We start from the raw sequence: 13,534 nt of genomic DNA, 5'->3' as shown, positions 1-13,534 counted from the left end.
TGAGCATCTCTTCACCTGTCTCTGGATCTTCTGTATGTCCTCCTTGGAGAAGTATCTGTTCAAGTCTTTTTCACATTTTTTAATTGGGTTAGATGTCTTCTTAGAGTGGAGTCCTGTAAGTCCTTTGTATATATTGGAGATTAAACCTTTGAGTGAGGTATCATTGGCAAATATGTTCTCCCATGCAGTTTGGTTGTCTTTTTAATTTAATACTGTTGTCTTTAGCCACGCAGAAGCTTTTTATTTTGATGAGATCCCATTTGTTTATTCTTTCCTTTATATTCCTTGCTCTAGGGGACATATCAGTAAAAATGTTGCTGCGTGGAATATCTGAGATTTTCTTGCCGATGTTCTCCTCTAGAACTTTAAAGGTGTCACAGCCTATATTTAAGTCTTTTATCCACCTTGAATTTATTTTGGTATATGGTATAATTTGGTGCTCAAGTTTCATTTTTTTGCATGTAGCTGTCCAGTTCTCCCAACACCATTTGCTGAAGAGGCTATCTTTACTCCATTTTATGTTACTGCCCCCTTTGTCGAATATTAATTGACTGTAGAGAGTTGGGTTGATTTTTGGGCTCTCTGTTTTGTTCCATTGGTCTATGTGCCTGTTTTTATGCCAGTACCAGGCTGTTTTGATTACAGTGGCCTTGTAATACAGTTTGATATCAGGTATTGTGATCCCTCCTACTTTGTTCTTCTTTCTCAAAAGTGGACCTGCTATTCGTGCTCATTTATGATTCCATACAAATTTTTGAAGTGTTTGTTCTATGTCTGTGAGATATGCCATTGGTACTTTAATAGTTATTGCACAGAATCTGTAAATTGCTTTGGGTAGTATGAACATTTTGATGATGTTAATTCTTCCAATTTATGAACAAGGTATATGTTTCTGTTTTTTGTGGGTCTTCCCTGATTTCCTTCTTCAGTGTTGTGTAGTTTTCTGCATACAGGTCTTTTACCTCCTTGGTTAAGTTTATTCCCAGATATTTTATTTTTCTTTTTGCTATATCGAATGGGATTATTTTCTCGATTTCTGCTTCTGCTGTTTCATTGTTAGTATACAAAAATGCCTTTGATTTCTGGATATTGACTTTGTATCCTGCAGTTTTGCCAAATTCATTGATTCATTTGAGCAGTTTTTTGGTAGAGTCTATAGGATTTTCCATGTACACTATCATGTCATCTGCAAACATTGACGGTTTTGTTTCCTCCTTTCCTATTTGGATGCCTTTTATTTCTTTTTCTTGCCTGATTGCTGTGGCTAAAACTTCCAGTATTATATTGAATAGAAGTGGTGAAAGTGGACATCCTTGTCTTGTTCCTGATCTTAGTGGAAAAGCTTTTAGTTTTTGTCCATTGAGTATGATATTGGCTGTAGGTCTCTCATATATGGCCTTTAGTATGTTGAGGAATGCTCCCTCTATTGCCACTTTGTTGAGTGTTTTTATCATAAATGGGTGTTGTACCTTATCAAAAGCTTTTTCCATGTCTATTGATATGATCATGTGGTTTTTGTCTTTGCTTTTGTTTATGTGATGTATTACATTTACTGATTTATGAATGTTTTTTATTAAATTTTATTTAGTTACTTTTCAAGTACATTTTTTTTATCTATTTCTCCCATCCCACCCCACCCCACCCCGCCTCGGTCTCCCCCCTCCCTCCCATTCCCCCCCCAGTCCTCATCTCTGTGTCTTTCATACTTGTTCCTCAAAATCCCTCCCCCTTTTTCCCCTTAAGTTCCCTTCCCTCTCCCCTCTGGTCGCTGCCCACTTGTTCTCTATTTCAGTGTCTTTGTTTTTATTCTGTTTGCTTGTTTGTTTTATTCTTTAGCTTCCTGTCAAAGGTGAGATCATATGGTATTTGTCCTTCAATGCCTGGCCTATTTCACTCAGCATAATGCTTTCCAGTTCCATCCATGTTGTTGCAAAAGGTAGTAGCTCCTTCTTTCTCTCTGCTGCATAAAATTCCATGGTGTATATGTACCACAATTTTTGGATCCATTCATTTACTGATGGGCACCTAGGTTGCTTCCAACTCTTGGCTATTGTAAATTGTGCTGCTATGAACATTGTGGTGCATAGGTTCTTTGAAATTGATGTTTTAGGATTCTTGGGGTATAATCCTAGCAGTGGAATTGCTGGGTCAAAAGGCAGGTCAATTTTTATTTTTCTGAGAAAATTCCATACTGTTTTCCATAATGGTTGTACCAGTCTACAATCCCACCAACAGTGAACTAAGGTCCCCTTTTCCCCACACCCTCTCCAACATTTGTTGTTTGTTGCTTTGTCTATTATAGCCATCCTGACTGGTGTAAAGTGGTATCTCATTGTGGTTTTAATTTGCATCTCTCTGATAGCTAACGATATTGAGCATCTCTTCATGTGTCTCTGGATATTCTGTATGTCCTCTTTAGAGAAGTGTCTGTTCAAGTCCTTTTCCCATTTTTTTAATTGGGTTCGATGTCTTCCTAGAGTGGAGTCGTGTAAGTTCTTTGTATATTTTGGAGATTAAACCTTTGTCTGAGGTATCATTGGCAAATATGTTCTCCCATACAGTTGGTTGTCTTTTTAATTTAATACTGTTGTCTTTAGCCACGCAGAAGCTTTTTATTTTGATGAGATCCCATTTGTTTATTCTTTCCTTTATATTCCTTGCTCTAGGGGACATATCAGTAAAAATGTTGCTGCGTGGAATATCTGAGATTTTCTTGCCAATGTTCTCCTCTAGGACTTTAATGGTGTCACGGCTTATATTTAAGTCTTTATCCACCTTGAATTTATTTTGGTGTATGGTGTAAGTTGGTGCTCAAGTTTCATTTTTTTGCACGTAGCTGTCCAGTTCTCCCAACACCATTTGCTGAAGAGGCTATCTTTACTCCATTTTATGTTACTGCCCCCTTTGTCGAATATTAATTGACTGTAGAGGGTTGGGTTGATTTCTGGGCTCTCTGTTCTGTTCCATTGGTCTATGTGCCTGTTTTTATGCCAGTACCAGGCTGTTTTGATTACAGTGGCTTTGTAATACAGTTTGATATCAGGTATTGTGATCCCTCCTACTTTGTTCTTCTTTCTCAAAAGAGCAGCTGCTATTCGGGCTCGTTTATGATTCCATATAAATTTTTGAAGTGTTTGTTCTATGTCTGTGAAATACGCCATTGGTACTTTAATAGGTATTGCATTGAATCTGTATATTGCTTTGGGTAGTATGAACATTTTGATGATGTTAATTGTTCCAATCCATTAACACGGTATATGTTTCCATTTGTTTGTGTCTTCCCTGATTTCTTTCTTCAGGGCTGTGTAGTTTTCTGCATACAGGTCTTTTACCTCTTTGGTTAGGTTTATTCCCAGATATTTTATTTTTCTTTTTGCTATATCGAATGGGATTTTTTCCTTGATTTCTGCTTCTGCTGATTCATTGTTTGTATACAAAAATGTCTTTGATTTCTGGATATTGACCTTGTATCCTGCTGTTTTGCCAAATTCATTAATTAGTTTGAGCAGTTTTGGGGTAGAGTCTATAGGATTTTCCATGTACACTATCATGTCATCTGCAAACAGTGACAATTTTGTTTCCTCCTTTCCTATTTTGATGCCTTTTATTTCCTTTTCCTGCCTGATCGCTGTGGACAAAACTTCTAATACTATATTGAATAGAAGTGGTGAAAGTGGACATCCTTGTCTTGTGCCTGATCTTAGTGGAAAAGCTTTTAGTTTTTGTCTATTGAGTATGATATTGGCTGTAGGTTTCTCATAAATGGCCTTTATTATATTGAGGAATGTTCCCTCTATTCCCACTGTGTTGAGTGTTTTTATCATAAATGGGTGTTGTACCTTATCGAAAGCTTTTTCTGCGTCTATTGATATGATCATGTGGTTTTTGTCTTTGCTTTTGTTTATATGATAAATTACATTTACTGTTTTGCGAATGTTGAACCATCCTTGTATCCCTGGGATGAATCTCACTTGGTCATGGTGTATAATATTTTGGATATATTGTTGGATGCGATTTGCCAATATTTTGTTGAGGATTTTAGCGTCTATGTTCATCAGTGATATTGGCCTGAAGTTTTCTGTCTTTGTTGTGTCTCTATCTGGTTTTGGAATTAGGATGATGCTGGCTTCATAAAAGAAGTTTGGGAGTTTTTCAACCTTTTGGATTTTTTGAAATAGTCTGTGAAGACTAGGGGTTAGCTCTTCCTTAAATGCTTTGTAGAATTCTCCTGTGAACAAATCTGTTCTGGGGCTTTTGTGTGATGGGGTTTTTTTTTACTACTGCTTCAATTTCTTTTGTTTTTATTGGTCTATTCAGGTTTTCTACTTCTTTTTCATTGAGTTTTGGGAGATTATATTTTTCTAGAAATGTGTTCATTTCCCTAGGTTTTCAAATTTTTTGGCATATATTTCTTCATAGTAATCTCTTACAATCCTTTCTCTTTCTGTGATATCAGTTGTAATCTCTCCTCTTTCATTTCTGATTGTGTGTATTTGTGTCCATTCCCTTCTTTTCTTGATGAGACTACTTAAAGGCTTGTCTATTTTGTTTATCTTTTCAAAGAACCAACTCCTGGATTCATTGATCCTTAGAAATGTGCTTTTAGTCTCTTTGCCAGTTAGTTCTGCTCTGATCTTGGTTATTTCCTTCCTTCTACTTGCTTTGAGCTGTTTTTGTTTTTGTTCCTCAAGTTCTTGCAGGCGTAGGGTTAGGTTGTTTGTTTGAAATGTTTCTATCTTCTTTAGGTAGGCCTGTATTGCTATAAACTTCCCTCTCAAAACTGACTTCACTGTGTCCCATAAGTTTTGGGTTGTTGTGAGTTTGTTTTCATTTGTTTCCAGAAACTTTTTGATTTCTACCCTAATTTCATTCTCGACCCATTTGTTGTTTAATAGCATACCATTCAGTCTCCATGATTTTGGGTGTTTTGGGTTTTTTTCTTTGTCGTTGGTTTCCAGTTTCAGTCCCTTGTGGTCAGAGAAAATGCTTGGTATTATTTCAAATTTCTTAAATTTGTTGAGGCTTGTTTTGTGTCTGATCATGTGGTCTATCTTTGAAAATGTTCCATGTGCATTTGAAAAGAATGTGTTTTTAGCTTCCTTGGGAAGAAGGGCTCTCTATATATATCAGTTAAGTCTATTTCATCTAGGGTATTGTTCAATGCCACAATATCTTTGTTGATATTTTGTTTGGAAGATCTGTCCATTTTTGATAGTGGGGTGTGAAGATTCCCTACTATAATTGTGTTGCTGTCAATGTCTTTCTTCAAATCCTCTAAGATGTTCTTTATATATTTTGGTGCTCTTATGTTGGGTGTATATACATTTATTATGTTAATGTCTTCTTGGTGGATTCTTCCCTTGAGTATTATGAAGTCCCTTGAGTATTATGAAGTGACCTTCTGGGTCTCTCTTTATGGCCCTTTTTTTGAAGTCTGTTTTGTCTGACATGACTATTGCTACCCCTGCTTTTTTTTCTTGTCCGTTTGCTTGGAAGATTTGTTTTCAGCCTTTCACTTTTAGTCTGTGATGGTCTCTTGTCCTGAGGTAGGTCTCTTGTAGGCAGCATATGTGTGGGTCATGATTTCTTATCCATTGAGCTATTCTGTGTCTTTTGATGAGAGCATTTAATCCATTTACATTTAGGGTTATTATTGATAGGTACTTATTCATGCCATTTTTGTACCTGTGTTCCTCTCTGTCTGTCTCTTTTCCTTCCTTTCCTTAAAGCAGTCCTTTTAGTATTTCTTGTAGAGCTGGCTTGGGGGCAGCAAATCCTTTTACACTTCTTTTGTCTTGGAAGCTCTTTATTTTGTCTTTATCTTAATTGAGAGCCTTGATGGGTAAAGTAGCCTTGGTTGTAGGCCTCTGGTTCTCATTACTTGGAATATTTCTTGCCATTCTCTTCTTGCTTGGAGTGTTTCCATTGAGAAGTCAGTAGCTAACCTTATTGGGGCTCCCTTGTATGTTACTTCTTTTTCTCCCTTGCTGCCTTTAAGATTCTCTCTTTGTCTTGGAATTTTGCCATTTTGATGATGATGTGTCTTGAAGTGGGCCTCCTTGGGTTCCTCTTGAATGGGACTCTCTGTTATTCCTGGATTTGTGTGACTTTTTCTATCATCAAATTAGGAAAATTTTCTCTCATTACTCTTTCAAATATGTTTTCTCTCCCTTGTTCTTCTTCTTCTCCTTCTGGTATTCCTATTATTCGGATATTATTACGGTTCATATTGTCTTGCATTTCTCTTAATCCCTCTTCATTCTTTCTTAGCCTTTTTTCCCTTTCCTGTTCCTTCTGTGAGATGCGTTGTACTTTGTCCTCCAATTCACTAATCCGATCTTCTGTTTCACCTACCCTGTTTTTAATGCTTTCTACTGTGTTTTTTAATTCAGAAATTGTAGTCTTCATTTCCTCTTGGCCTTTGCTCATAATTTCCATTCCATTTTTCATGTTGATATAGTTCATGGTGATGTTGTTATAACTCCCCTGTAGTTTCTGGTAGCTTATTGTGAGCTCTTTGAACTTCCTGATAATCAGTTCTTTGAATTCACTATCTGATAGTTGACTTGCCTCTATTTCATCTAACATTCTTTCTGAGGGTTCCTCCTTTCCTTTCATTTGGGGATTGTTTCTTTGTCTTCCCATTGCTTGTGAGACTCTTCTTGTTAGCCTCAGCTTCTTAGATTAATCTGTTTTGACACCCTGGGTTTATGGTGTGAACTTCTGTGGTGGAATGCCTGTGAATTTCAGTGGTGCAGTGTCTTTCGTTTATTCTGTCGTTCTCTGCTTCCACCTACTCAAATATGCAGCAACTTTTGGGTTCTCTCCTACAGCAACGTGCAATTTGTCTCTCTGCCTCTACTATTGGGAGGCCTCTTCTATGGGTCCAGCTCTGGTCTTTTTATATTTTCAAGTTGATTGTTACTCTTGTGGGTAAAAGAAAGAAAAGACAAAGAAAGAAATAAAAGGAAGAAAGAAAAAAAAAAGTAGGAGAATGGAAGAAATGGCAATAAGTTTAGAAAGAAAAGAAGAAGAAATAAAACAGAAAATCCAAGAAAAGAGGACATAAGTATCGAAAGATGAAACAGTAATAAAATTTAAAAGAAATAACAGATTACTTTAAAAAAGCAAAAAGATAAAGAAAAGGAATGGAAAAGGAAGAAAAGTAGAAAAAAAAGAAAGAAGAAAAATAAAATAAAGTAAAATGTAAAAAAAAACAAGAAACAAAAAACAAAATCACACAAACAAAAAGAATCCCCCAAAAACAACAAAAAAGGAAATGTCACTTGTTGGCTTCAAACTAGCCAAACCGGTTTTTCTGGTTCTAGTTGGCTGAGGGTCGATTGTTGTGATTTTTTCAGCCAGCCCCTCTCAGGATCCAGACACTTGGCTCCTCTCCCCAGCTCCCTACAATGGGGAACTAGGACTTCCTCACAGTGCTCCCCTCCCAGGGGTTACCGCCATCGGCTGGTTTGCGGTGTTTGTGGGCACCTGCACAAGCCTAGTTGCCTGGTTCCCTCGGGCTTGGGCACAGATCTGCCCCCATTCTGTGGGGAAGCTCTAGGCCCTCTGCCCTATCTTGGGTTCACTGCCAAGCTGGGTGTGGAGCAGACCAGACTGTTGTGTCTATTGGATTCAGTGCCCCACGCTGTACCTCTCAATTCTCCTGGGCTGGCAACCACAGAATCCTTGGTTGGGGCCCTTTGTCCTCAGCACCCTGTCTGCAAACTCTATCAAACAAGTCTCTCCTGGCACCCCACCTTGCTTGGCCAGAAAGGGAGGGTTTGAGGGTCTCAGCTCTTTTCCCAGGACCCCTCAGCGCCCAGGGCTTCCAGATAGTCTGAGGGGGGTGGACTGGAAGTCGGGAGCCGATCTGAGGACTGGGCGCCAACCTAGAAACTCTGTGTGCACGTCATGGCATGCTGCGTGGTGTGTATCCCTTCTGCTCCTGTGTTTGTCTGGGTCCCCTGGCCAACCTCTGCCAAAAAAAACCTAGGGATGGAGAAGCACCATGCTGGGCGCTGGACCCAGAACTGTGTGCAGGCTAAAATCTCCTCTGCTCCCCTCTGGTTGGGCCTCTTGGCAGGTCCCAGACCAAAAGTCCTGGGGAGGGAGCTTTCTGGGCACTGAATTTTGGCCTAGGAGCCGTCAGGCACTCACCCAGATACATGCGCATCCGGGCGACTAGTCCCCCAATATTGTGTGCAGGCTGAAAACCCTTCCACACCTCTTTGCCTAGGTCACTTGGCCTGCCAGGCTGAAAAATCCTAGGGAGGGAGGTCTGGGCGCTGAACGCTGTAACAGGCACCGTTAGGCACTCACCCAGACACACTTCCCACCAGGCGCAGGACTCCGAACTATGCACAGGCTGAAATTCCCTCTGCTCCCCTCTGGTTGGGCCACTTGGCAGGTCCCCGCCGAAAAATCCTAGGGAGGTAGCTTTCTGGGCGCTGAACTTTGGCCTAGGAGCCATCAGGCACTCACCTGGATACATGCGTGTCCGGGCGACTAGTCCCCCAAATTGTGCACTGGCTGAAATCCCTTCCACACCTCTTTGCCTGGGCCACTTGGCCAGCCCGGCAGAAAAAAACCAGGGAGGGAGCCGTCTGGGTGCTGAACGCTGTTCCAGGCGCCGTTGGGCTCTCGGCCACTGGGCGCTGGTTCCCCAACCATGCACAGGACGAGATCCCCGCTGTTTCTGTTTGCTCCATTCCCGAGACTACTGTACCACTGCTGTCTCCCTACCATCTAATTCCTCCGCGACCGTGGAGGTTTCTGGTCCTATTTTCACATATGCTTAGCAACTTCTGGCTTGCTGGTTTCTCCTCCTCCGATCGGACAGGTTTCTCTCCCTTTTGTCCTAGGGACTGGTATCTGTTCCGTCCTACTCCATCGCCATCTTGAAAGCCTTTTCTGTTTTGTTTTGTTCTTTCAGCACCTGTACAACAGCTTGTAAGATGTGGTTCGGGATGAGCCTCCCATTCAGCCAGCCAGAAGAAAGGTTCCCACCAATGAAAGGGCAAAAAAAAAAAATCAAGATCCAATTACAACAGTAGTGCCCACATAACCAACACAGGGGACATTCCTAGAGCATCCAGCCCAGGAGATTAAGGAGACTGCACTACTGGGTCCCACAAGACTCATACAACAAAAGGACAATCCATGTACACTTGGAATTAAAGTAGCTCAATCTAATACATAGAAACAAGCAAAAAGAGATAGCTAAAATGGGGATACAAACAATCTCCAAAAGAATGAAAAATAAGAATCCCTAGAAAAGAGAGCTAAATGAAATTGAAGCAAGCAATTATCAGACATAGAGTTTAAAGTAATGATTATAAAGATGCTTAATGAACATAGTGAAACTACTAGGAACTTTATGACAACCAAAATAAATACACTGGAAACTACATTAGCATGAAAAAGGACACAGAAACTATGAATAAAAATGAGGAATGAATGAAGAATACAATGTCTGAAATGAAGAATACACTAGAAGGAATTAAAAGCAGGTTAAATGAAGTGGAGAATCAAATAACCAATTTGGAAGACAAGTTAGAAAAAAACACCCAATTAGAAGAGCAAAAAAAAAAAAGAATGGTGATAATATCAGGAAACTTTAGGACAACATAAAATGTAACAATATCTGCATCATAGGAGTACCAGAAATGAGAATAAAGTGATGAAATGATAATATAAAACTTTCTTAAACTGGTGAAGGAAAAAGTCACACAAGTTCAGGAAGCACAGAGTCCCAGTCAAGATAAATCCAAAGAGATCCACTCCAAGACACATTATGACTATTAAAATGACAAGAAAAGATACTACATCTGATCTTAGCCAAAAGGCCAAGAAGAAAGACACATCATAACTAAAATGGCAAAGTATAAAGACAGAGAGAATCTCAAAGTCAGCAAGAGAGAAACAGTTAGTTACCTGCCAGGGATCTCCCATAAACTCTCTGCTGATTTCTCAACAGAAGTACTCCAAACCAGAAGGGGTTTACATGAAATATTCAAAGTCATGAAATGCAAAGACTTACAGCCAAGACTACTTTATCCAATAAGGCTATCATTTAAAAGTGAAGGTGAAATAAAGAGCTTCCCAGGCAAAAATAATAAAAAAATAGACCTTAAAGGAGTTTGTTGCTACCAAACCACCATTGCAAGAGATGTTAAAGAGACTGTTCTAAGAACAATAAAAATAGAGGGAAACAGGAACATTGGTATAAAGAAAAAGTAGCAATGACTAGGTTCCTATCAATAATAGTATTAAATATAAATGGATTAAATGTTCCAATCTCAAGACATAGAGTAGATGAGTAGATAAGAAAACATGATCCATATATATGCTGTCCAAAAGAGACTCATCTTAAAACAAAATATTTATACAGGCTGAGAGTGACAAGATCAAAAAATATTCTATGCAAATGGAGATTAAAAAAAAGGTTGGGTAGCAATACTTATGTCTCACAAAATAAACTTCAAAACAAAGGCCATAATGAGAAAAAAGAAGGTCACTACCTAGTACTAAAGGGATCAACACAACAAGAGTACATGTATGCACCCAACATAGAAGCATCAAAATATATAAAGAAAATCTTTATGAATAAAGGAAGAGATTGAAGGAATACACTCAGAGTAGAAAATTTTAACACCCTATTGTTATCAATGGAGAAATCTTCCAGACAAAACATCAACAAGAGAATAGTGATATTAAAAGACACACAAGATCAAATGGATTTAATTGTTAATTTCAGAACATTTTACCCCCAATAAAAAAATTCTTCTCAAGTGCACACATCATTCTCAAAAATAGAGCACATATTAGGGAACAAAATAAATCTTAACAAATTTAAAACTGAAATCATATAAAATACTTTCTTGTGTCACAATGACATGAAATTTTAAGTCAACCTCAATAAAAATGCTAAAAATATTCAAATACATGGGGGGATAAATAGCATGATATTAAGTCATGAAAATGTCAATGAGATGAAGGAAAAAATCAAAATTACCTGGAAATGAATGAAAAGGAACACACAACACACCAAAACCTCTGGGACACAGCAAACAACAGTCTTGAGAGTGACGTTCATAGCATTACAAGCTTATCTTAAGAAGTAAGAAAAACCTTAAACAATCTAACCCTACATCTAGAAGAACTAGAAAAACAACACCAAACAAAGCTCAGAGTAAGTATAAGGAAGAAAATAATAAAGATCAAAGTGGAAATAAATGACATAAAGACTAAATATACAATTCAAAAGATCAATGAGCCCAGGAGCTGGTTCTTTAAAATGATAAAGAAAATGACAACCTTTAACAAGACACATCAAGAAAATAGAAGGAGGACCCCAATTAATACAATCAGAAGTGAAATAAGACAAGCGACAACTGATATCACAGAAATACAAAGGAGTGTAAGAAAAATTATGAACAATTACATGAGGTCTGTCCAGAAAAAGTCCAGCCATTGTTATTATAATGAGAACAGTTTGTGCAACATCAATGTAACTGGGAAGCCAAAGAGAGTGGACCGGAATGCACATGTGTGAACAATGACAACTTCACTGTACTAGTCAGTGGGGGGTGGTAGATGTCATTGAATGACCATGTGTACAGTGTCACTATTGCATTCAAAATGACTGAGGGAGTAGAGCAACAAATCTGCATCAAATTTTCATTAAGTTTGAACTTTCCTCTGAGAAAACTATTCCAATGATTCAGAAGGCCACAGGAATGGGCTAATGGTGATTGGCAGCTTCTTCATGACAATGTGTTTCCTCATATATCTCATCTTGTCCAGAGATTTTTTGTGAAACATCAAATCACTCAGGTGACTCAGTGTCCCTACACCCCAGATTTGGTGCCACACACTTCTGGCTTTTTCCAAAGCTAAAATCACCTATGAAAGTGAAGAGATTTCATACCATCACTGAGACGCAGAAACATATGACAGGACAGCTGATGGTGATCAGGAGAACTGTGTGAGGTCCCAAGGTGCCTACTTTGAAAGGGGACTGAGACATCATTCTCCTATATACAGTGTTTCTTATATCTTGTATCTCCTTCAATAAATGTCTCTATTTTTCACATTATGTGGCTGAATCCTCTCTGGATAGACCTCATCATATGTCAAGAAATTGGACAACCTGGGAAAAATGGATGAATTTCTAAAGACATATGATCTTCTAAAAATAAATCAGGAAGAGCAGAAAACCTGAATTCACTGATAAAAACTAATGAAATCGAAGCAATAAACAAAATCTCCAAGAAAACAAAGTCCTGGACCAGATGGCCTCACAGGTAAATTTTACTGATCATTCTAAATTGAACTAACATCTATTACTCTCAAACTAATTTTAAAAATTCAACAAATGGGAATACTTCCAAGCTCTTTTTATGATGCCAGTATTATTCTAATTCAAAACCAGATAAAGACATAAAGAAACAAAATTTCAGATCAATATCCCTGATGAATATATATGCTAAAATTCTCAACAAAATATTAGCAAACTGGATCAAATGATAGATTAAAAAGATCACACACCACGACCAAGTGGGATTTATGCTGGGGGTGCAAGGTTGGCAAGATACCTGCAAATCAATAAGTATGATATATCACATTACAAATGTAAAATAACAATCAAATGATCACATCAGTAAATGCAGAAATTAATTTATTAAAAATTCAGCACCCATTTATCGTAAAAACTCTCAGCAAAGTAGGAATAGAGGGATCACATTTCCACATAATAAAGGTTATATATGAAATCTTACAGCCAAGATCATATATCATACTCAATGGACAAAACCTGAAAATATTTCCATTAAGATCAGGAACAAGGCAGGCATATCGACTTTCACCTCTCTTATTCAACAAAGTACTGGAGGTCCTAGCCACAATGATCAGACAAGTAGAAGTAACAAAAGGCAACCAAATTGGAAAGGAGGGAGTAAAATTGTCATTATTTGCAGGTGATAAGATGAACATAGAAAACCCTATAAATTCCACAAAAAAAACTACTAGAACAAATAAATGAATTTGACAAAGTAGCGGGATACCAAATCACTACTGAGAAATCAATGGCATTTTTTACACACCAGTAATGAACTATCAAAAAGAGAAATTGAGAAACAATTCCATTTATTCTTGCAACAACAGCAACAAAAAGGTACCAAGGAATAAATTTAACCAAGGAGATAAAGACCTGTACCCAGACAACTATAGGATACTAAAGAAAGAAACTGAGGATGATACAAATAAGTGGAAGCATATACCATGTTCATAGATATGAGGAATTAACATCATTAAAATGTCCATACTACAGAAAGCAATATATAAATTCAACACAATTCCTATTAAAATATCAAGGGCATATTTTATAGATCTAGAATCAACATTCCAAAAAGTTAAATGGAACCAAAAAAGACCCTGAATAACCTTAGCAATCTTGAGAATGAAATACAAAGTTGAAGGTACCACAATACCTGATATCAAAGTATAATATAAGGCCACTGTAATCAAAACA

At 37.9% G+C, this 13,534-nt stretch overlaps 1 pseudogene; it reads right to left on the bottom strand.

Moving 5' to 3' along the window:
* Nucleotides 1-9,746: 9,746 nt before the first annotated feature.
* LOC119056221 (uncharacterized) lies at nt 9,747-9,860 on the bottom strand (annotated as a pseudogene).
* Nucleotides 9,861-13,534: the final 3,674 nt, after the last annotated feature.

Source organism: Artibeus jamaicensis, unplaced genomic scaffold (assembly GCF_021234435.1).
Source record: "Artibeus jamaicensis isolate MK-2021 breed Jamaican fruit bat unplaced genomic scaffold, CSHL_Jam_final contig_240, whole genome shotgun sequence".
NCBI classification, from domain to species: Eukaryota; Metazoa; Chordata; class Mammalia; order Chiroptera; family Phyllostomidae; genus Artibeus; species Artibeus jamaicensis.
This window is presented reverse-complemented; position numbering and strand designations above follow the sequence as displayed.